Source organism: Gallus gallus, chromosome 4 (assembly GCF_016699485.2).
Source record: "Gallus gallus isolate bGalGal1 chromosome 4, bGalGal1.mat.broiler.GRCg7b, whole genome shotgun sequence".
In the NCBI taxonomy this organism is placed as follows: domain Eukaryota; kingdom Metazoa; phylum Chordata; class Aves; order Galliformes; family Phasianidae; genus Gallus; species Gallus gallus.
In genome coordinates this window covers 40,009,042-40,032,738 of record NC_052535.1, presented here as the reverse complement: position 1 = coordinate 40,032,738, position 23,697 = coordinate 40,009,042, and the positions used below count along the sequence as shown (strand labels likewise).

At 41.4% G+C, this 23,697-nt stretch overlaps 1 protein-coding gene across 14 annotated transcripts in view; it reads left to right on the top strand.

Moving 5' to 3' along the window:
- TENM3 (teneurin transmembrane protein 3) overlaps positions 1-23,697 on the top strand; it is a 1,287,844-nt gene that overhangs the window by 882,150 nt on the left and 381,997 nt on the right. For 2 of the 14 annotated variants that reach the window (XM_046940102.1, XM_046940094.1), the window contains exon 1: positions 415-625. The exons of 11 other annotated variants lie outside the window; for them this stretch is intronic. The gene's annotated coding sequence lies outside the window, so the exon portion shown is untranslated. Of the gene's footprint in view, positions 1-278; positions 626-23,697 lie in introns of those variants that run through there. One more of the 14 variants, NM_001198537.4, reaches the window with a different exon arrangement.

Below are 23,697 nucleotides of genomic sequence, written 5' to 3'. Positions count from 1 at the left end.
GGAAGGCGCGATGGAACCGTGCAAGTTCATCAGCGCCTGCAATCGGCGGCCCGCGAGCCGCCCTCGCCGGGCCGGGGGGGCGCGAGGAGCCGCTCGTCAGCGGCAGGCGGGCGGCCCCGGGCTTCGATCGCGGCCGGCGTGGGACCGCCCGTCCCCCCCCCCCAAAGCCCGCCACGCCGCGAGTGGGTGCGGGCGCGGCTCCGCCCCCGGCCCTCCCCGCCCGGCGCGGCGCCGCGGCCCCTCGCCCTGCCCTCCCGCGGCCCGGCTCCGGCGGGAGGAGGCGGGCGCAGGAGCTCCGCGGGGCGCGCAGGCCCCCGCGGCGGGGGCGCGGGCGGCGACTCGCGGCCCTCCCCCCGGCCGGCCCCCGGCCCTCCCCCCGCCTGCCTCCCTCCGCTCCCGCCCGCCCGGCCTGACAAAGTGCTGGCGAGCGCCGCTGTTCCCCGCGCCGCTGCCGCTGCCCGGGCGCGGAGGCGGCCGAGCTCGCGGCGCGCACGCGGGGAGAGCCGCGCTCCGCTCCGGGGTCGCTCTCGCGCCCGCCGCCCCGGGCTCGCGACGTGCGCGGACGACGGCGGCTCCCGCACCCGTTCGCCGCCGCGGTGAAGGACGCGCGGCGGAGCGGCCGCAGGTACGGGGGGCAGCGCGGTGCGTGGGCGGCGGGTGCGGGGCGAGGGGCTCCCCGAGGGCGGCGGGGACGCCCGGCCCAGGCCCGCCGATCGCGGGGAGAGGGCTGCGCGGCTCTCCGGGCAGGCTCCGGAGCTCCCGGGGGCGGCTGAAAGCGGCGGCGCTTCTGGCTGGCGAGAGTGGGGCGAGGGGAGAGGTGGGAGGCTCGCACGGGGAAGTTTGCGGCGGGCGGGTAACTTAGTTCCCGCGAGCCGGGCAGGGGTGTGAGGGGCTGCCCGGCTCCGTGCTCCTCCACGGGCACCACGGGCCGTGGCCGCTCCTGCGGGGCGTTGCGCATTCAGACGTCGCGGGGAGAGGCGAGTCGCCGTGCGCAGGGAACGCGGGTGGCCGGGGCGGGTGAAGCCTCTTCGGGAGGCTCCGGCTGTTCCGGGCTTCTCCGTTTGGTCGTTTCCCCCTGACTTGGACGTGCGGAGCGGCGTCGTTGTTGGTGGGGCTTAAAAGTTTTATGTTGCGAAGTTGCTTTAAAGCAAAGTAATGTAGCGAGATAAAACACGCACACAGACGCTTTAATGTGCCCGCACGCTGTTAAAAGTTTTAACAGGAGCTATTTCTGTAAGATGCATCGTTCTGGGCTCATCTAAATTTTCAGGTTAAAAATAGTTGTTTGTTTTGTTTGTTGTTTTTTTGTTTTATTTTTTTAAATAAGGTAACTTTAGCAGCTCTATTTTTATACTTCCTCAATGTGCCGTGCCCTCCCCAGCCAGCCTTCCTGGGTGGATGCCCGTGCGATTCGATGTGGCTGCTACCTGTTCCATTGCATGTACGCCTCCTCCTACAAAGTATTCTGCATCATTGTGTTGAGGAGTTAAAGGGATATTTCTCTGTCCTAAAACTTAGCCTAGCAAAGAGCGCACTGAAGTATTGGGCTCCCATGCTCAGTTATGGCACAGAAGAGTTAACTGTAAACCACTTAATGATGAAATGATGAAATTTCTCAGATGCCCTTTCCTTCTGAAATAATATAAGCATTATTCAGAATTATTGGTATCTCCATATCCAGGAGATTGGCTTCATATTGCATATAAGGAAAGATTTTCATAAAGCGTAATTCATTCTAATGTAAGAATAGTTAGCAAGAAATGGACCTACGTAGGTATGAACATATATAGTAAATATATTACTTAAATTTCAGGAAAAGATTCTTTTTTACCCACCCCTTATATTACAATTCCTACCTTAGGTGTTATGGGGATTGCTGGGATATTTTCAGTGGTGTGGCAGATCAGGGGAGGAGGAAAAAGCATCAGTACTGAAGTACTGGGTGTATACCTGTGATTAAAAAGTAGAATCAAATGAGTACGTGAGCGAACGCTGACCTGAAAGGCACTGTTTGGTAGAAGAAATACTTGACCGTGCTAAGAAGGTTCTTTTCATATTTATTGGGGAGGAAAAAAAAATCCAGAATAACATCTCTAATCCAGTTAGCAAGTTAAGACTGGTACTTCAGTCAAATCTCTTTGAGCCAGCAGTAATTATTCTCTGTTCAAATGGAAAAAGGATTTAGTAATAGAAACTGGATTTAAAGTTGCAAATCAATCCACAAATTAAACCTTCGTTTTTGATACGACCCTGATAAAATATGAGGAAATGCAATAATAACCAATGGGAATCTGTTTGTTGCAGCCCCTGCGGTCTGCCAGGGCGAGGGCTGAGATCCCAAGCACCTCCAGCCCCAGCTGCACTCAGAGAGGCTCGTGCTGAGCCCCAGGGGTGGCTGCGGGCACTGCCGCCAGCTCCCCTCTGTTTGGGGTTAGGCCCAGCAGCACCTTGGAGGAGCAGGTGCTGCTTGTGGGGCCTTAAAAGGGAGCTCCAGAGAGCTGTATGGGGCTTCAGGTCGGGAGCATTCTGTGTTTTAGAGTGATGGTGGGTGTACTACGCATCGATCCTTGCATTTCTGTTCCAGAACTGAATGCATGGCGACGTGCAGGAGGGTACACTAAATGCCTAAACAGAATTCTTAACGTATTTTTGCAGAATCTTGCATAATTGTGTTGTGTTTCTACAAGGCTTACAGAGGCAGGTTTGAACTGCGGCGCTACACACTAGAGATTATTAATCTGATTAATCTACGTCATGTTATTCTTGGTGTTACTTATTTTTAAGAACAGCTTTATAATTGACTCTATTGAGTGAACGCATGCAAACTCTTTGATAGAGGCTCTATTTTAGCAGCTGTGGCAATAACGTGCATCTTAAATCATGAAAACACTCCCGCACGTTGGTACAGTTGATACTGTACAAAAAATTATCAGGGATAATTTTAGAGTGTTCCAGTGAGAAGCTTCACTTTGACTTAATGAGTGTTTCCTCCTGGATTGAAGTACGTAAGTTCTTTCAGGACGTTTGCGTGCAATTCCTGCTCATCTGCTGAAAGGTGTCTTGGAATCGAGTGCGTTCACTTAATGGTAGCGCAGTACGATCTGTGAAGAGTTGTAGTGTGCGGTGGGGTGAGCTCTGAGCCAGCCAGTTCAGCAATTCAGAAAGCCAACCAAACACAAAATCGTTTCATTTTTGGAGGTTGCAGAGGCTTTGAAGAGTACTGTTGTGTAAATGTGCGCTTTAACAACCTTTCCTTTTCTTCGTTCTAAAGCTGATTAATTGCTGTGTCTTATAAAACCTGATTTATTTGATACTTTTTTCATACCAAGCATTACCATTATGAAGCTCTCCTTATAATTGAGATTAATGTTTCTGAGCAAAGAAGTGGTTTGGAGGGCTGCATTCATTTTGAGTGCTGTTCTAATCAATTTCAGATAGAGCATTTCACAATGTATCAGTCTGCATCCAAACCTGCCTTATTATGTAGAATTAACTTGTTAGTGATTGATAGCAAGCCTGCTCCATCTTGAGGAGTGATTTGTTTCAAAACAAGTGTTATGGCCTCCAGCAGTTTGGGCGCAGGGTCAGGCTGCGGCCTGAATGAAGCTCCACGGAGTCGTTAGAGCCGAGTGATGTGCTTTCCTGGAAACCAGGAGAAGTGCACCTACCTCAAATGGAGCTCCTCCATCTGCTGCATTGGTCTTCGTGTGCAGCCTGGGCTGGCCGCACGCATGGAGCGTCTCCGTGCGGCACTGCAGCCTAACAATGAGCGGCCGCTGTGTTGCTTTGGAGAATAATTAGCTTCCCTTGGAATCAAAACTTACGAGGTGAGTCTCGGACAGCAAGGTGTGCCTCTACTGCACCTTACCTATGCTGGTAATGAAAGATTGGTTTATTCTTTTTCTCTCTTTTAAAACCAGCAGGGACAGTACTTGTTTTGATATCTGCTGGAATACACGCATGTTCCTCTCTCTGTGCACCTTCTGGTCTCAGCTTCACCACCATTTCATTCTTAACCAATGGTATATGGCCCCATGCTCCTGATGAGTGTGAGGCATAAATATTTAAAGCTTAGGAAAAACTAATTTCTTGGCTTTCTGGGAGGAGGAAAATCCTTTTTTTTTTTTTTTTTTTTAATTAGAAAAAAAGAAAAAAAACGGGGGGAAAAAAAAAGCAAATGTTTGGGGAGGGGGAAAAAGTAGGAAACCTGTGAAACAGTAAACCCAGTCCTCAAGAGGTTTATGCATGTGTGTATGTTGCCAGGATAATGATTTCACTATAAATTATAGTTCTTTAAGTCTTCCGTGCTAATTGTGTTCATTAGTTTCTTTAAGTTTGTATATTGAGCAAATTACATGAGTCTGTTACTTTAAATGTGCTTGTAGACAGTATATGGCAGTTTGCAGCTGGAGCATTGCAAAGAAATATTTCTAGCCTTATGCAGATCAGACGCTAATAAAATTACTAAATATTTACAAATAGCAACCTCTGAGTTCCCCACACCACTTATCTCAGTCTTTGCTGTGGAGGACCCGCCGTATCAGTACAGTTTCATTTTAAGTCTGTAACAGAAATAGCTGCTGCTGATTTAATACAAAGGAAATCTTTAGAATGTATTCCAAGACAAAGATTACAGCACAGTCTGTATCACAGATGCATGTCTGCCTTCTTAGGTACGCTTGTTTGCATGATATGGACATTCATCCTACAGTATATTTACTTCTGTTGTAATATATGTTTTTGGCAAAGACGGTGCGGAAATGACCCAAGTAATTTAAGACAAACTGTTCTGTGTTGCGCTATGGGTCTTGCAAAGAAGTAGATGTGCTTTTCTCATCTAATTCAGATCCAACGTGGAAGTTGAAGGCTAGCTGACCTAATTATTTTCAATTTTGCATCTTCTAGATAGAAGATTTTGGAGTTGTTGATTCTTGATGAGTATGTTTGTGTCTGCAAGAAGTTAATTGTAAACACGAGTAGAAAAATAAAAATAGAGGGGGGAAACGCTAAACTAGAAATGGGAAAATACTTACCAAATTCAGCACCAGTTAATGTACCCTTGAAATCAGTGAAGTTCCAGGCGTGCTCTGTTCTGCTGAAGTGGGAGACTGAGCTCTCTTTGTGTTAGAATCTCTTCATAAAGTGCTTGAATGTTATAGGTTGTAGTAGCAACTTTGATTGGGTTTTACAGTAGACGTGAATGCAGATGCAGTCTTCACGTATGAAAGGAAACAAAATCAACCAGTTTTCAACATGAGAAAAGATGTTACATTATTTTTGTTGGCTTTGTCATGTTTTGTTTTCTATTTTTCTTAAGGCATTTCTGGTAGAAGTTTAAAATAAGAATGTTGTGTTAGCTATGCATTATAATTGCATATATATGTTTGTGGTGTTTTTTGTGGGTTTTTTGTTTGTTTTGGGGGGGATCCCTGGCAAAGCACTAGAATGGCTGCAAGAATTTTTATTGCAAAGCATATTTACCAGCTTTGTCCATTTACTCTCAAAATAATTAATTTCAAGGGGAAATATATATTTCTACAAAGGCAGACTGTAGTCTTGTGGGGGAAGAAAAGCAAATCAAGGAGTTGTTGTTCCTTTTTTGCCCCCTTGGAGTGTCTTGCAAATGTGCGTTTTAAGCTTCCCAGTGAAATTACCACTTCACGAGGCAAAGTTACAGTATGCTGCAATGTATATAATGGTGTTTATCATCCAGAGGGAAAGGGATTTTCCTGTCAGAGATTTGCCTAAAATTACTTGTAGAGGTCCCTTTCCTTTGATACAGAGATGCGAGTCGTTTTTAACAGTTAATACATCTTCCGAGCCTATCAAGTTAAATAGAAAATTCTAATGTTTAGCCACAGTTCCCAATTCATACGTGACCTCTACAGCTATATTTTTGCATCTAAATTACAGAAGTGTAAAAGGGCAGTGTATAAAATTTAAGATATTACAACTTTAATTTTACCCATGCCAACATAGAGAAATGTTCAAGAAAATGACAAATATTAGTGTAAAATCTTTGTTGATGTGAAACCTGAAATGTGTCATATTGAAATCAATACTGCTGTTGGTGTTATTTTCCAACAGTGTGTTGAATTTCTAATAGTGTTTTTGACAGCAGTTAAGCCAAAATACAAAGGAACAAATGTGTTTTATTTCCATACTTGAGTCTTGACAGTTTCTGCTGTCTTAAGAAATCTCCTGCCAATGCTAAAATTGGTGCAATATAGATTTCAAATATTTTTCTTGGCAGGAATTGTAATAGTAAGTGTATGCTGGAATTTTTAGAGGGAAGCAAAAAAGAAAATGTAAACAGCACGTCATTTACCACGATGCAACAATAGTTTCTTCAGCTCTCAAAGCCCTTGGTACGCGTTGTCTGGGTCGTGGCGTGGATGACTATGCAGTGGTTGGAGAAATCGTGGTTGCTAATAAGTGTTACTTTAGATTAGCGAATGAAGGCCTGCAGCGTCCTTCAAAGGCCTCATCCATTCTCATTGTAATTCTTTGAACGTTTGTCCGACCTTTCTAAAGAAATCCTAGTGAAACTTCATGCTTATAGTGCCACAGAAGCAGAGTGACCAGAACTTGTCCTGAGAAGCTTGTCAGTTAGTGACAGGAGCAGCAACGCGGCTGTGGCGCAGAAATATCAGATGTTACTTGTCACAGCTTTGCAAATTGTTCATTTAGTTAAATCTCTCTTTCTGGTGGTGTAACGCTTATGAGACTAATGAGTTCTGAGTAGCTTCAGAAAAGTAAACAGTATCACCGTTGTCTAGCAGCAAATCCAAAGGCAGATTGTTTTGCTAATCATTCTCATGCCAGTTCTGCCACTGTCCTTGCGCTGAGAAGGCTGGGGTAGGCGGAGTACTTTTGTTGAGTGAATGGCAGCATGTAAATGCGTGAAGCCAGGACATGCCCAGCTAACGCAAAGCCTCAATGGAGACATTGTTATTTACCTTGTAGGTGACCAAGCCTGGGGCCTATACTCACAGGCCAGATTTCCCTTTAAATTTCAATTTCCCTTAACTCCTCTGCTTTGTGAACAGTTTACATCTTCCCTGTTATAAAATACACGGCTAATTGGAAGGGGCTTTTGTGACCCTGGAAAGTGCTGTGGCTCTCAGACGTTTTGTGCTTTCTATTGAGAGGGGAAAACCTCTGCCTGTTAGCGAACTTGGCAAGGCAGAAAATAATTCCTGTTGTTAAATCAGTTTTCCTTGGAAAGACGTCCTTTATTCATGCTGAATGCATCGAGTGCTCAATGGCTTCTCGATTCCCCCAGAGGGACAGCCCAGATTTCTGAGCGGGTAGGCCAAGCTCATAGCCCAGGCTTACGCCATGGTGGCTGAGGGGAAGCAGGGTGCTGCAGCCAAGCTGTGGGCCCAAAGGGGCTGCCGGTGGCAGGCATTTGGGTGCTGCTTCAGCAGCAAAGAAAACATCATCAGAAGTCTGATGCTCCGTCGGCAGCTGCTGAACTCTGCTTGCTTGCCATTGATTCCATTGCAGGAGACAAAGGATTGAGGTTCAACCAAATGCATCTTTGGGGGTACGGAGGATTTGAGCTTGCGTTTGAGAAGTGAGAGAGATAGGCATTCAGACGTGTCTTTGAATTCGATTTGTCTTCGTTCCTAGCTCGTTAGAAAATTAAGACTTCAGGCAAGGGAGTCCTTCAGCATTATGGTTTTCTCTCTTTTGTTTTGATCCTGGTTTGATGTCACTGTTATGTGTGGTGTGTGTGGCTATATAGGTGGTAGCAAGGATTCTTTCATAGCTTTTTATGCCTTGCTATGCGCTCGTGGTTGTAATACACAGTATTTGTAATTGTTAAATCTTCAAAAGTAGTAATTTAATTTTGATATAAATTGCTGACAGGTGAAGTGAGGTTTCCTGGTGCTTTTATGTATGTGTGTGCACATGAACGTGTTGACCATTCAATACAGTTGTTTGACTTGATAAGCACTACAGAACAAAATTATACTTTATATGTATTATACTGGAAGACTTTTTAATTATTTCTTTTTCCAGTTTCTCTGACAACTGCAGAAACACGTTATTTGTGGCTGAGGCCATGATGCTGTGGAATGGCCAACCCGTGAAACTCTTAAGTCTCTGGTGACATTTCCATGAGCGCTGAGAGTAGAGACACTCGTTGTCTCTCAGAAAGTTTGCAGTTGTTTTTTGTATTATCGGGCCCTGAAAAAACACCAGCCTTGTAACAAAATTCTCATGTTTGTAGACTGTTTTCATCTTTCACATATTTTACCCGGCCAGTGAAAGTTAGCAATCTGTCTAAATACGTGATAACCCAGAGTAATAAGTGGTCGGTAAACTTTGGTTTTTGTTTTCTCTCAAGTGAACAATATCTTAGAAGGAAAGTGGAATGTCAACTCCTACTTTGTGTGAAATAGTTATAAATACATGCAGAAATGTGCAGGTGGCTTAAAAATGCGTGGGTGTTTATTCTTCTGATAACTTTAAGTTAATTACAGAATGATACTGGGGTAATAATAGAAAATGTTAGCAGTTCTAATGATATGTTTAAGAACAGTGCAGTCATTAAATTTAGTAAACCGAGTATGTGGACCTAATAAATAAATGCTGAAATATAATACAAAACACACCATGACCAAATTAATTAGTATGTTTAATCTAGTGGATTCCAGCTAGGCTGCATACAATATGGACATGTATTTAATTTCTAAATTTAATATTAGCTGCATAAGTCAACTCTCACTTACTCAGAGCAGAATTAGTAATAGAATAATAGAAATTTAATATCTTCTAGTGTTTTAAATCACCTTTTTTTTTTTTTTAAACAAGATATTTTAACTCCATTAGACAGAGATTTTAAACACTCACTAATAACAGACCCGAGGGGTGATGTGATGTTCCCCACTACCTTCCTTGTCATATGTCATCATCAGAAGGTAGAATTCTTCGGGTCCAAAATTACAATCTCATTCACTCAAAATGACAACTCTCATTCAAATTCTTTCAGCAATCTTGTGCAGAATATTTTGTATTTTCTTACCAGAAATGGAAACTTTTCTTTGGTTGCTTCGCTGTGGTTTTTCTTGTATCAAATTCTGTTTATCTGGGGGAGAGTAAATGTCATCTCAATTTCACATTTGAAAACCTTATTTTTCAAATAAACCTGAAAATACAATGGTATTGTATTTAAATATTTTTACCAGTGGATAATCTTTTTTTTTAATTATTTTTTTTCCCTCCTTAAATTGAAAGTATCATGCTGTTTACTGTGTGAGTTAGCAACATTTTGCTTTGTGATACAGATTTTCTTCAGCTTAGATCTTGAATTCTTAAGTGTGAATTCAGGACAGAAATAGGAAATAGAGAGGTTTTGATGTGTTTGTTATTGAGCCTAATTCTGCAAATCTCTAAATCTGTTTAGTTAGTAGATCCAGTGACTTCAATGAGATTGTGTAGTGAATAGGCATTGTGCCTGTGATCAGTGCAGCTTGTTGCTTCCATAGGACATTCTGCTCAAGATGAGGAGGGTCAGGGGATAATCAACGTGATTTTTTTCTGGGCATGGTTCTGCAGTTTAAGCTAGGGGCATATTCTTGGGACTATTCCCAGCAAGTGCTTTGGTTGTTGCTTCCCAGTTTGGATGTTAAAGCTTTTTACTAGCACAGACCTGATCTAATTACCCCTGTTTTGAGCACGAGTTTGGACAAGATGACCTCCAGAAATCCTTTCCAGTCTAAATGAGCCTGTGCTTCTGTGCTTGGTGGCTACGCTCTTTGCAGTCTTTCTTGGGGATGCTGGATTTACTAGTTTAGGTATCACATTGGAATTCACTGTTGCTGATGCTAATTCCAGTGACTCCATTTGCAAGAGTAGTTTGGTTTAATGGACTAAGAATCTAAATCATAGTTTTCCTGGTTTATTCAGTTACAATGAACTGGTTTTTGTTTATTTATTTATTTTTGTAACTTGTCAGTGTTCATCCATCTTGCTTATATAAGATCGTTGTAACTCATTGGGAGGATCTGTAAGAACAGATGAGCCCGGTGAGGACCTCCTATATTTGAAAATCTGAGGTATTTCAGGAAAAGAGGTATTTCCCTTCTAGGCAGTTAGCTTTTTGTCATATGCAGAAAGTGCAAGGACTGCATTAAAATGCTCTTTTTTCAGCTCTTATTTCAAGCTCCCAAATCATTGTTAAATAAGTTGCCCTGTGCTAGATACTTTATAAAATTATTTGAAATGTTAATGAAAACTAGTGTAGCTTTAGTATACACATCTACTAACTATTGCACAGTACAGACCTGACAGTTTTAGTTGTTTGTATTACATTTTAAATGCGCAGTAACAAGCATTGCTATTTATGGGCAACATGATGTATGGAATACCTGTAAACAGCTTCTTTTCTGATTTCTTAAGAGTAGATTAAAGATGATTGTATCTCACTTAGTATGAGGATCTTGAATCTATAGGTTTTTCGTAATTTTTTTTAATGCAGCTTATTACAGAATGAAGAAGAACAATGGGTGACAGTACTGCTTTTGCTGTTTTGTTTTTTTTCTAACATTGATGAAAGGAAGAAAAAGACGAGAGTTAAACAACTTCTACTTTTTGGATCTTTACGTCAAGCTAGGGAGATGCTGCTTTTATGTCACATACAATGCTTAAACTGAAGCTGCATTGTCTGATACACGTTGATGTAAGAACACTTACAATCTACAGATCAAACTGAAAGCGGACTTGAACAATAGTTAGATACCCAAGATAGAAAATAGTGTGGGTTCTAGTCTATTGAACACAAGCAGTTCACTGAAGCTTGAAGAGTTCAGTGTCTTATGAAGCACTTTTTTTGCGGTGCTTCAGTTTCATACCCAGTTAATGAAGGAAAATAATTGAAATAATCTACAAGGGTTCTCCTCTGAGGTGAGGTACCTGAACAGGCTATCTTTGTGAAGGTCTTTATGGCATGTCATGACCTTCTCACCCTCGCTTTGAAAGCTGGGCACTTGCTGCAGTAGCTCTGCTCTGTGAGAAGTGCAGGCTCAGTTCCATGACCTGAGCTCAGCAGCCAGGATTTCATATGGAATGCCCCAGCCAGCGTGGCATCAACAGATGCAAGAATATCTCAGAAGCACAGGCTACGGTAAGGGTTTCTTTACCTGGAGCTCAACTACTTTCAGTTCTGCTTTATTTTTAATGTGACCACTGAAATCATGTGATATGTATTTCCAAACTGTAGTTTCATGATTAATTTGGAGGCCAAATATTGCCTCTGTGTCTAAATAAGATTTTGATGTTAAGGTATATAATCAGACCATTTAAAATCAGTGTTGATGAAAATACGTGGAAGCTTTCATAAGTTGTTTTTTTTAATCTCTGCCTTAGATTTGTATTTCAGAAAAAACCTTCATATACTATTTTATTATAAACAGATTGACTGACAAGGTCTATGTCTAGTGCTGTTGTGAATATTGTTGCTAAATACAATGAAAAAAATTGGAAAATGTGCAAAAATTGGGTCAGTTGCATTTAGGTATTAACTCTTCTTGCTTACTGATGTCTTCAAAATTGTAGGTAGAAAAAATCTGTAAGTTTTTTTTTCTTCTCTCATAATATGTCCAACAATTTCAATATCATTTGTGTCCAAAGTGCTATGGTTCCCAAAAGCTTGGTCTTTATCTTTCTTTGTCCCCTTCTGCAGTGCCACTCTCGTGAGCATTTCACTCAGGCCTGTTACATTTCTCCCTGATGGCTGAACCCCCTGCTGGATGCTGCTTTCTCCTACTGGAATATGGGTTATAAAACTTTTGTGTACCAAGTGCACAAGCTGCTTGGTCCTTAAGCTCTTCATAACTGTCTTAATTGAGGCTTTGGCTTAGTTAACATATTAAGCTTTCACAGGCAGATTGTACTGCCTTTGAAAACGAAGAGCAAGTAGTTGCATCTCATACCCTGTACAGCCTCTCTTCAGCTCCTCTTGTCCTCTCCCTTGTACTATCTCAGCTGTTTGCTTGGCCGTGTACTGGTTCAGAACAGCAGTACAGGTGAGAAATGCCAATTCCGAATCTGTGTTTTTTCATTTATTTATAATTTGTTAGTGGCAGGCTTGTAGCCAGTTGGCTGACCCAGCTCAGCAGGCGGCTGCAACGTAGTGGTAGGTGCAAGGCAGGAATATGAGGGAGTGGGACTGCCTCTTCAGTTTCATTTAAAAAAAAAAAAAAAAAAAAGGGGAAGGGGAAGGGGGGGGAGCGACATAGCACACTTCCTACATTCTCCTGACATAAATTAGAAACACCTACAGGAGAAATGAGAATTCCTAGAAATGGCTTCGCACCTTACTTTTTCCCTCTCTGTGATTTGCTTTGTTTCACAGTTGCCATCACAGCAGAAAACTTTCAGGACTAGGCAAGGGAAACCATAAATAAAAGAGAGGAAACTGAAGTACAAGAGTACCTTTTTTCTTTTCTCTTTCCCAGTAATGGTATGTGTGCACACATATTGTAGAGCCACATGTTTCTTTTCATATATATCCCTTTTATAGAAGGAAAGGCAATGATACTGAGATTCCCCTGCTCTGTAATTGAATTGCAGTCATTCTTCAAGAGCTCAACCAGCAGCAGAATGGATGTTGCAACAATCAGCAGCTGTTTAGTGAGAGCATGAGAGGTCTCCTGCCCTTAGACTTGTGTTCTTGTATGCCAATTTTTGGGGGTTTGGTTTGTGTATGTTTGTTTTAGTTTTCTTTAAAAACAAAACACAACCTCCTCTCCCCACCAAAAAAAAACAACAAACAAACAAACAAAAAGCCCCAAAATAAAACAGATATCAGCAGACAGCGTTTGGTAGCGCAGCTTCCTCAGAGTCTTTGCTGATTGTTTAGGGCTGGTTGCAGCAACAGGCGATGCAACAGTTGATGTAGCTTTTTCTGCTGGCACCTATTTCTTGTTACAGATGTAAATATATAAGGGCTTCATGGGCGTTTTGGCACTTTAGCCCTAGCTTTTATTACTAGCTAATGTGACTAGTAGGTAATTCTGCATCCAGTGACGGGCTTACGCCTTGCTACAGTGTTCAGGCAGCACAGCTCAATTCCTGTGCTTGTCTGGAGGGGGTTGCAGTCTTTTAGCTGTGGGTTGTGGTACAGTATGTATATATACACATACATTTGTATTATATATATATATATATATGTATTTTTTTTTTTTTTTTTCAGTAAGTATTTACTAGCTCAGTTTGCAGCCTGTCTCTTGGTGCGCAGTACAGTTGCTAATGCTGGTGCACAGAGGGGAGGAATCAGTAGCCAGGACTGGGAATAAGAAATCACTAAGAAGGTTGGGGATGCTTTTTAAAGTGATTATATGGGATTAAAGCGAGCATGTAACTACAGCATAAATGCATTTGTAGTAAAAAGCTAGGACAGGTAGAACTTGACTACTTCCTGCTTGTAAGGGATGCTGTCCTCTTCCTGGTCCAAATCTGAACTTAAGTGTGTACAGCCCTTTCTCTGGCTGACTTCTGCCTCTCCCTCTGGAGGAGCAGTTGTCAGTTTGAGCCTTGGCTCAGATCACAATCCTGGATCACATGGGGCTGGTTTTGTACGTGCAAAGGGGAAAAAAAAATAAAATGAAAATATTTAAAAATGGAATATACTGGATTAAAAAAAAAAAAATCCATCACTTATTTCTCATATTGGCAGTGGCACAGTGTTTGTGATATAATTTAGAACGTTATTCTCACGAGCACAGATGTCCTGGGATTGCTCTTACGACTCTAAGAGCGCTGTGCAGTCGTGTGCACTTGTCTCCCCCTGTAAGAGCAGGACAGCTGCTGCTGGGTAACTGTCACTGCAGACACTTTCAGCAGTTCATGAATAAAAGCTGCCAGTGGGGTTTAGTAGGTGTGATAAAACCCATGAAGTTTGCTCTTATTTTTACAAATCCGCACATAGAGGCAGTGAAAGGTGATTTGCTCGTTGTACCATAAGGGCCTATAGAATAGAGCCTTTACTTCTAGTTAGCCTGTATGGAAAGTGGCGTCTATTCTTTATATTCTTATTTTTGCTTTGTTCGTTGTGTTGATTAATGCATTAATTTGTCTCTCAGCTTTCTGGCAGCGGTCCTGTATGTTTCTGTGAAGATGACAATAATTTCAGGCTGTGTTTTCTAGTTGTTTTTCCTCAATATCGCCACGCTTGAAAGCTGAAGGCATTCCTTTCGATGCCTTCTGCCTTCCTTTGGTTTGAAAATGACCCATCACTGCCGCTTCCTCATTCCAGCATGGTTAAATTTCCTTGTGAAGATTTACTGGGTCTATTTGAAGAACTGGGATGCTGAGTAACTGTACTATCAATGTTTTTAAGTGACAATCTCAGCAGCTCAGAGAGTTTAAAACTGAGTTAATTTCTGCTGCCATCAGTGAGAACAGTGAATGTTTTAGGTGCAGGTGTGTGTATGCATGCTGGTAACGTAGACACAATGCTACAATAAGTAGTCTCAAAGAGTTCAAATGAAGATGTGCGGCATCTACATTCTGAATGTAGATTATTTACAGATCTTGCTTCTTTCTTAGGTATCTCACCTGATAAAACTGGGAACCAGAGATGGGGAAAAAAATAGTTGTGGTAATGTGCATGAGAATTGCTCTGTAGCTAGTCAATGACTGAGAGTGTCCTGTGATTTGGGAAATAGAAGTCTGTTGTTTTGGAATTATGGAGCTGGTATCAGGCACTTGACTTCACAGATCTGTATCGGTCACAATTAAGATGGTGATATTCAAGACCCAGCTGGATGCCTACCTGTGCAACCTATTGCAGGCAACCTGCTTTAGCAGGGGGTTGAGCTCGATCAACTCTTGAGGTCTCTTCCAACCCCTGCAATTCTGTGATTCTATAAAATGAGTATAAAATCAAACTTTACCCTACCCCTAGAAATCTAAAATTCTGTATAAACAGGTATGTGAACGTACTTTTGTATGGCTTGTCATCTACTAGTAGTAAGAAAGAATTTTTAATTTAAATATTACATTATCAGAAAAATCTTTCTGTATGATAAGCTTAACTTTGCCTTTGTAGTCAAAACTTCAGAGAATTTTGATGTCTCATAGTAAGTTCCTGGAAAATAGCCAGGATGGTAAAAAGCATCCTCAGTGCTTGGAACATAGAGCCCCCAAAGTCTCCAGTGCTTTTTACAGCTATGGACAGCCCTCTTTAGCAGGGAGAATGCTTTGTGTGTCGCCTTCCCTCCCATTTCAGTTATGAAATGTCCTTGCAGCAACTTGCCTGGGAAAGTAAATTTGGAGAAGTACGACTTGAAGCTGCCTCTAAGGAAGGGAAGCATTTCCCCGTGGTGAGCTGTGAGTCACAAGCTCTGCCTGTTGCTGTGGTCCCCGCATTGCTGCACAGATGGTGCCAAACCAACATGTTATCCTCCAGAAAATGTCAGGAAAGGAAATCTCAGTTCTGAGAGATGTCCTTTGTCTCCTGGTATCAGCTGGTCATTGGTGAGCTGCAGTGGGTGTCTGAGGTCTGTGTTTCTGACTTGTCCATAGAGATGGCTTGATTGTTTTGTGGCTCTTTTGGCTTAAATTTTCTAGGCTGCTTTGGCTCAGTATTATCTTGCTTTAAATCCTTGCTCTTTTCCCCATCTTTTTTTTCATGTTGTTTATTGCTTTCTCATTTCCATGTGCACTTTCTGTTTTGAAGAGACACAGAACAACTGTGACTGTAGCATTTAGCATTCAGGACTGCCGAAATATTTAATGCAACTTGTGTTCTGGAGAGCACGGGGCACCTGGAGATCCCGCACAGCTCCTACAGCAGATATTTATTATCAGAGGGTTCTCAGTGGGACTCTGAGGCAGCAGGGCCTTGCCGTGTTTGCAGGCGCTCCCAGGGCTGAGGGAGAACCATGGTCGATGGAAGCAGGGCTAGCTGGCCTGCAGGGAGAGGCCTTGCTCCAGGCGCTGGTGCCAAGCGATTCTACCTGATGGGTTTTCAGGCTTTGCCAGATTTGGGGAGTGGCTGATTGTAGTTGCTGACAGCCATGTGAGCAGTAATGATCCAGCCCAGTCCCCCATGATTTTAATGAAATGGGAGAATTTCCTCCTGGGGTGAGGAATCGAGGTGTTAGCTAGCTGGCTGCTAGAGTAGCTCTGAAGTCTGAAGGTGAGAATATTTGCCAAATTGGTATTGCGCACACATGTGAGTGTTTGACTGTCAGTGCAGGCTGCTGTGTCCTTCTTAAGCAAGGAGGGCATTTAGTTGAGCTGTCTGGTGTGAAGGTAGACATATGTCTGTGAGGTCTGTGTCAGGGTAACGAGCCCACTTGCACTAATATGTCTTCAGAAGCTGACCTAGTCTGAGCAGTGATGACAACGTGACCTTGTGAGTGTGCATCTGCTCTAACTTTGATACAGGGGTCATTTGGTGTGCTGCTTTCTTCGTAAATCAGGTTGCCTCTGCCTTCTGCAGAGTCTACACTTTTCCGTTTCAAAATACTTTGTGCAAACGTTTGGTTTTTTGTTGTTTTTTTTTTTTTAAGCTTAGAATTGCAGAAATACAAAAGACACGGTTGTGTTGGATTGGAAAGGAAACAAAGCAAGTGTTTGTAAATAGCCAGCTTATTATTGTTTGTAGAGTATTCTGTTACTGAGAAAATATCTCTACTTATATAATTGCTTGCATGCTATATGAATAAGCCTATAAATATTTTAAGAGAAAACTAACAATTTTATAGATAAGTGTTCTGCTACTCTGCTATCCCATCCCTCCTCTAAGATCATTATTGTACGTTATAGTTGGGATTCAGTATGACAAATCTGCAAAAGAACTAGAGTTTCAAAGGAGTTAAGGAAAATTCATTTTTTATCGTAGTGATTGTACTGCATATAGCATTTTGCCACAGGACAGTCTTCTCCCAGTGCAGGGCACTGAACAGCTTGCATCTGTGGGAAAGTGGAGTCAAAATTGATGGAGCAGTCTGTTCCCGCTGATGTTCATTTTGATGCCCCAGAATACTGCTTTTGGCATCTCTGCTGCTGGAGCACACCCTGAATTGATGGGGCAAAGGGAACAGCCTGGATCTTCATGTGTTGAAGTGAGGAAATGAAATCTTAAATCTCATTTAGAATTGGAGCTAAGTGGATTGGTAATGTGTGTGGAGCTCAAAAGAGAGAAAAGACATTTCTCCTCCTCCCTGTCATACAACCTTCTAAAAGGTGTTGGAGTTGCTCAGAGGAGGAGAGAAGCAGATGAGAAGGATATTTCTTCTTGCGATAGCCAAAACAGAGAAAGGAGAGAGAGCACGAAAGTCTGGTGAAAAAAGCATGTTGAATTGAAAATGTACCTCAGGAAATATTTAAGAGAAACTGCTGTGCATCAGCAAGGAAAAAATATCTCTGATATTATGAAGACCGATGTGCACTCCATGTGATCTGCTGAAATGCTGAATTCTCTAGGGCTGCCTTAATTCATCATCCAGTTTTTGCAAGAGTTCACAAAACTCCCAGGAAGCAAGGAGGAGCCCTGTTGCTCGTGCACAGTGTTTCTTCCCTGTTCTTCGCACAATGGGGCCTATTTCTGCTCCCCTTCAAGATGCAGAGAAAGCTCCTTTTGATGTGGACAATTCAGGGCTGAGCACTTCATAAAGAGGAGGGGCTTCTAAATAAGAAGCCATGAAATAATCAGGTCAGGAATGTGGGCTTTGGGTCTTGCCAATGTGCTCCAAGTGTAGCGTGTACCTACAAGCCACAGTTTTATTGATTTCTTTAGCTTACATAAGCCACAACTTTATAAAGATGCTGTATTTCATTCCATGCACTGGAGCAGCTGGAGCTGTTCTCTTCTTTGCAGCACCATGTAGGTGACAAATCAGTGGGTAGGTGCCTGTCAAAGCAAAGTGAAACGTCTACCTTATTTTGTGGAACTATGTGGTGGCTTTTCTAATGATAAGTTGTTGCTCCATCCACCGGGTCTCTAGCCTGTTGACTGAGGAAGAGGGGCTTGCATCAGGTTCCAGCCATTGACCTTTCTGACTTAGGTGGTGATACTAGGAGCCCAAACCCTCATCAGTATGGTTTTTGGCTTCAGTAACACGCCCAGGGCATGCAGATGTATATGGGGCCCTGCATATGGCAGAAAACTGAACATCATTCTCTTTCTTTCTGGTGGTATTATTGCAGAACAACTTCTAAGACTGCATAATATTATCTAAAAAAAGATTTTTCTTTAGCCACTTAATAAGCTGTAATATGTCCTTCATAAACCATGTTGTATTTAAAAATGCCTCTAAGTTTTAAAATCCCGCCTTTCCCTGCTATTTATCCAGAGAAAAGCCAAATGCGGCACCCTTGACTTCTTTGTTTATCAATGAACTAATAAGACATCTTTATTGTGAAAAGTCTCTGACTATCTTACGCTATGTCTGGCTAACAGAGCAGGTTTATTCCACCGGGGGTTAAGAATATTTAATCCTTTAACGCTGACATACACAACACATCGCCATGTCAGCTACAGCTGTTTCCAAACATCAGTAACAAAATTATAGATGGTTTTGAAGCTTCTGCGGTAGAAATGAATACATTTGAGGATTCAACTTGCTGACAGTGTTTATGTAATTTAATCTTGCCATCTGGTAGAAAGTAAACATTTTTTAGGAAATTCAAGTTAAAGGTAGCAAGCCCCTTGTGGTTTCTGGCTGCTGCAAATAGCCCAAGTTTATCCAAGCTGATGAAAATCTTCAATAGAGAGGGGATCGTGGTTTTATTTAAAAGATCGTTATACAAATGCATTGATGCATAAAATTGTTTTAGAATATTTGCTTTATTAACTTCACTGTTTATACAATAGTTACGTGCCTTTCTTCTGCTCAGACAAAACCCGCATGCTCTTCAGCGTAATGTAATAAAACATACACAGTGCATATGTGTTGCTGAAGCACTTTAAGTGATTGCTTTTCTTCTCGTATTTTTCTTCCTATTCCTCGTTGGTTTTTTTCATTCTACGTGGTGATTTCATTCTCAAACAGCTACTTTCTTCCCCTTTCTTCAGTTGCTTTGTTCTTTCCTGAGCTCATTATTTCTTTTTGCTTTTTAATCTTGGTTTCCTAAAGAAACACAGCGTACCCAATCCTACTGTGTAGGCATCAGTCCCACTGTAATAATTTTGAACGTGTTAGCCAATTTTAAACAACTTTGACAGCCAGAAAAGATTCCAAAGACATTGAGTTCTGATAGCATCTGAGACCAAGTGGCTTGGTAGAAAGGAGACACCTTAACAGTTCCCTGTAGCATGAGCTGTATGTAGTGAGGAAAAAAAGACTAGATGTTTGTAGCAAATCATGATTAATTAACTGTGCTGCTCGTTAAATTGCTTAAGTGCTTCCTCCCTCCCCCTGCTACTTTGTTGTACCACTTTGTGTTTGTGCCATCCGGTTAGAAGTTACCCAAGGTGAGGGGAAGCAGGATGCTACTTGCAACTGTCACAGCATAAAGCACAGATACGTGTGTAAGGCATTTCTGGTAAGAAACTGCTTCCAGAGCTGTGTGACTGGAAGGGATGGGCAGTGACAGTGATTTCTTTTATTTGGCTGACGGGGCAGAAGTGAAGGACAGCTCCTGGATATTTAATTTGCCTTTAGGTTTTGAGCCTTTGAGATTATATTTCTCTTACTGATGAATAATTTTAATTCATCAATGAAATCTTAAATTCTCACGTGAATTGTGGCTTTAAGGCAACCTTGGAATTACAGTGTTATAAATCTAAGGGCTTGCAGAGAGATCGGCAAGCATGTGGGTACGTGCTGATGCGGAGCCCTTGGCTCCTGGGGCAGGAGGGCAGGAAGCACTCAGCAGCCACGAGAACTTAGCAGAGGTGGCTTGGCAGTGGTGAAAGGAATCCAGTGCTGTTCAGTGCCCCAAATCAGGGCTGCAAAACCAGGAGAGAACTGCAGGTGGTTCCCATTTAACTTTTGTGTCTGGAGAACCCAGCTGGCTCTTTCAGCCTCCATTTTCTCTGCCGTTGGAGATCATATTCTCACATCCTTCTTGAAGTCTAAATCCTCCTGCTTTGCTCTGCTCTGGCAGTATTGATTTATTTACTTAGGCTTGTATGAGCATGCTCATGTTCTGCTAAAATTAAAAATACTGTTTCCATATAAAAGCTGAAAGAATAGTGGGATTTTAAGCTATATTGCTTCATATTCAGTGGAAGCTCTGTCTGCATCTTTATAGGTCTGAACAGGCTTTTAAAAAAGAACTGTCTCTAAGCCTTGATAATTGAACTTAAGCTCCCGAGTTGCTTATCTGCCTCTGAAATTTAAAACTGATCCTTGTAAAACTGCAATGAAAATCTGCATGAAAATGAAATAGGATGTTAATGGGAACTTGCTCATCTAGGCTTCTTTCTTAGTAGTAAAAGCAACCACGTTAGGATTGTAGATCCAATTTGTAGTATTTCTCATATGGATGGCTTCCCCAGGCCAGCACTTGGTGACCAAATCATGGCCCATTCCAGCTCCATCAGCATGACCTGGGCATTTGGCTTGTAATAAGGCCACAGGCTGGTGAGTTCCTAAATGTTTATAGCTGTGCCCTCTGTTAAATAGACTACGCTTTACTTTCATGCAGTAAAATTTAATTAATTGTAAGTCAGCTTTTGCTTTAGTTGTAATTAGTTTAGCATATAATTATCATGTCTAATAGCAATTTGAAATCTTCATGCATCTTGATCTCATTCCATGTTTTAAAAAAACAACAACCAAGATGTCCACCTCTTAGATGCATTCAATCAGTAGCTATAATACAGTCTTATTGGTCAATTGTATTAAAGACTGTATAAATCTTCAAGTGACAGAAGTGATGCATTCACTTGTGGTTGATTTGTGTTACATTAAGAAGATACAGAAAAATGTTTTACATGGAACTAGTTTTTCTTAGACAATTGGAAGAGAAATAGATAATGCTTTGGGTTTTCTGGGGGATCTTGTAATATTTGCTATTAGCTTCTTAGCTTTTTTTTCTTTCTTTTTGCATTTGTACTACAAAACTAATTTTAAAGCTCTGGCTTTCATAATGTAACTGGGAAATGTGAGCAAGAGCAATAATCATCAATTTTCAACAAATGACATGTAATAAATCTCATAGATAAAAGGTAATAACATTTTTATATATGAAGGTGGCGTATCTAAAGAAGTTGCCCTGTGAAGGTGCCTTCCGTGAGCTCTTCCTTTGGATTTCCTTGTGGGAGCAGTGCTATAATAAGAGGGAAATGCGAAGAGCCTGATGTGGTTTTAGCTGTGATGGAGTTATGGGGAGTTGTTTTCGCTTCTCGTCCAATGCAGCTTATTGTTTTGCAGGCACCACAACTAGCCGTGGTTGAAAATACTACTTGCTAGTAACGCTCTCATTGAAATGTCATTCATATTTTCTGTTTTGTCTGTATTATCTAAAATTAAGCCCTTACACTTGCTCTGTAGAAGGGCTAATCTTTTTCTCTCTGATCCTTTCATCAGTCTGTAGGTCGGTCTATTGTCTATAATTATGATTAATCAAAGATAGAGAACAGCACTTCTTGAAGTATTAGGTAAATGAACAGTAAACAGTCTGGTATGGAATGGGTATCTGTCTTTTGGAAGCTGTAAGGTCTGATTAAGATTGGGAGGAATAAATGACCACAATTAGGAAAGAGGTATTTGATTACTGACGTTTAAAAAGGAGCATATTCTCTAAACTCTGCAGGGGTTCTCTCTTCTTTTGGGGAAAGGAATTTTCAGTTCCTTTTCTGCTTTTACCTGTCTTGTGTATGTATAACAGATGTCTGTGGTTTTTTTATATATATATATACACACACGCGCGCACCTGTTAAATTCAGCATTCAGCAGGCACATCATGTCATTCACCTTCTCAGGCTTTCTATTTTTGGAGAGCGAGTAAAGTACAGTTCTTAATTCTGCTTTTGTTTTTACAAAGCAATTGTGTTCCTGGTATCTGACATTTTAAGTGTCTCATAAGAACAGGATATTGGTTTCTATTATATATACATAATGGTGTACAAATACTTGGGTATGCAGACATTACAGGCAATGATGTCACTCAGTGTCACATGTATAAATATATAAATATAGGCATCACACAGAGTTAAGAGCTTAACTTATAGAACACACTTGTGTAGAAACTTGAAAATGCTTTATTTGCACACGTCCACTTGTTAACTTCAATCATGCTAAGGCTTCAGTGAAAAACTATTGAAAGCTCTAATAAAATTGTGTATTTATTGGAAGAACAATAGGGAAAGTATAACAGCTCTTGGTGTTTTTTTTCACTTTCCCAAATGAAACTAATCAATAAAATATTTTAGTTACCAAAATGAAATGGAAAATAGTCTTGTTAACAATAATGATTTTGTTTATGTATTTTGCATCTAGGATACTCTAAACTTTTCTTTAAAGAGGTACTGTTTTGCCATCACAGGTTTTGTAGTCCATTTGTAATACTAATATAATAAAAAAAAGGAAGTCAGATGCTTCTCTGTTATTGATCAAGACACTGTAGTTAGAAAATGAATGTGGAAATGGCTCAAAATACCCTGCTGTTTTACAACAAAGACTAGTCTGAGCATAAATAAGTGGAAGTGTTTTGTCTTGAAATTGAAAGGAGTCTAAGAAAAAAACTAACACATTTCAGTGTGGCAAGTGAAGTATGAATTTCATTTTGAAATAAATCAGAGAAGTTTTTATTTTTGTTCCTTCAACTGTGTTTTACCCGAATGTATAAATATGGTGTTTAGTACTAAGCAGTTTCAGAAGACCATAGTCATTGGAGCCAATGTGCGTTTTCTAGGCCACAGCCACTGAGCTGATTGAGGGAAGCGGAGAGATGTGAAAATCTAGAATAATAGAAAGTGTTCACATAAACCTGGATTTCAGCGGGATGCTTGGAACTGAAAGAGGGCAAATTCAAGTGTCCCTTCCCAAACTGAGAAACCTTTTCAGAAGATAGGCACCCAATTAGGGCACTGCCTGTGGATTATTGTTTATTATGGATCTCCACAAAAAAATCAGCTAGGATTTCTCTTATGTGACAGTGCCTTGGACTCTGTATGATCTATATGTTTTATGTAGTTGCAAAGGTAAAGTATCATACACAATCATCACACAGAATCAGAATATAGCTGCCCTTTTATGTGTATTGTGGCAGTAGTTAGCAACACTACAGGAAATAAAAGCAGTGTTTTGCTGGATGTAGGGTAGTATAGAGCTCTACAGCAAAATACCAGAATTTTATTTTTTTGTAATATTTTCTAGAGCACAAATGCAGTGAGTGTTTTCTCTTGCTCCATTCTTTAAGTCAATGGATTATCTCAGTTCTATTGACTAATTAATTGCTGAGCAAGAAATGTTAAGGTTGTTCTAAGTGGGGTCCCCAATGGGTAAGCAAACTATTGGTTTGCTGCTTGGTTTAGGTGTAGGGTTTTAAGTTGTGATGTTATTTACCTGTATTTTTGCTGCTTCCTTTAGGGTATAACAAGTAGGAAAAACATCTCCAGGTCTGCATGAGATTGAGAGCGCAGGAGTAGACTGAAGTCTGGGGGTCCCGTTAGAGGTGTACGTTTCTATAGAAGAGAGGACAGAACAGCCAGAAGAGCAGGTTAGGTAAATGGCTAAAGGAAGATGGATTGGGCACCAGGTGGCACCATTTTTCCATAACAGTATA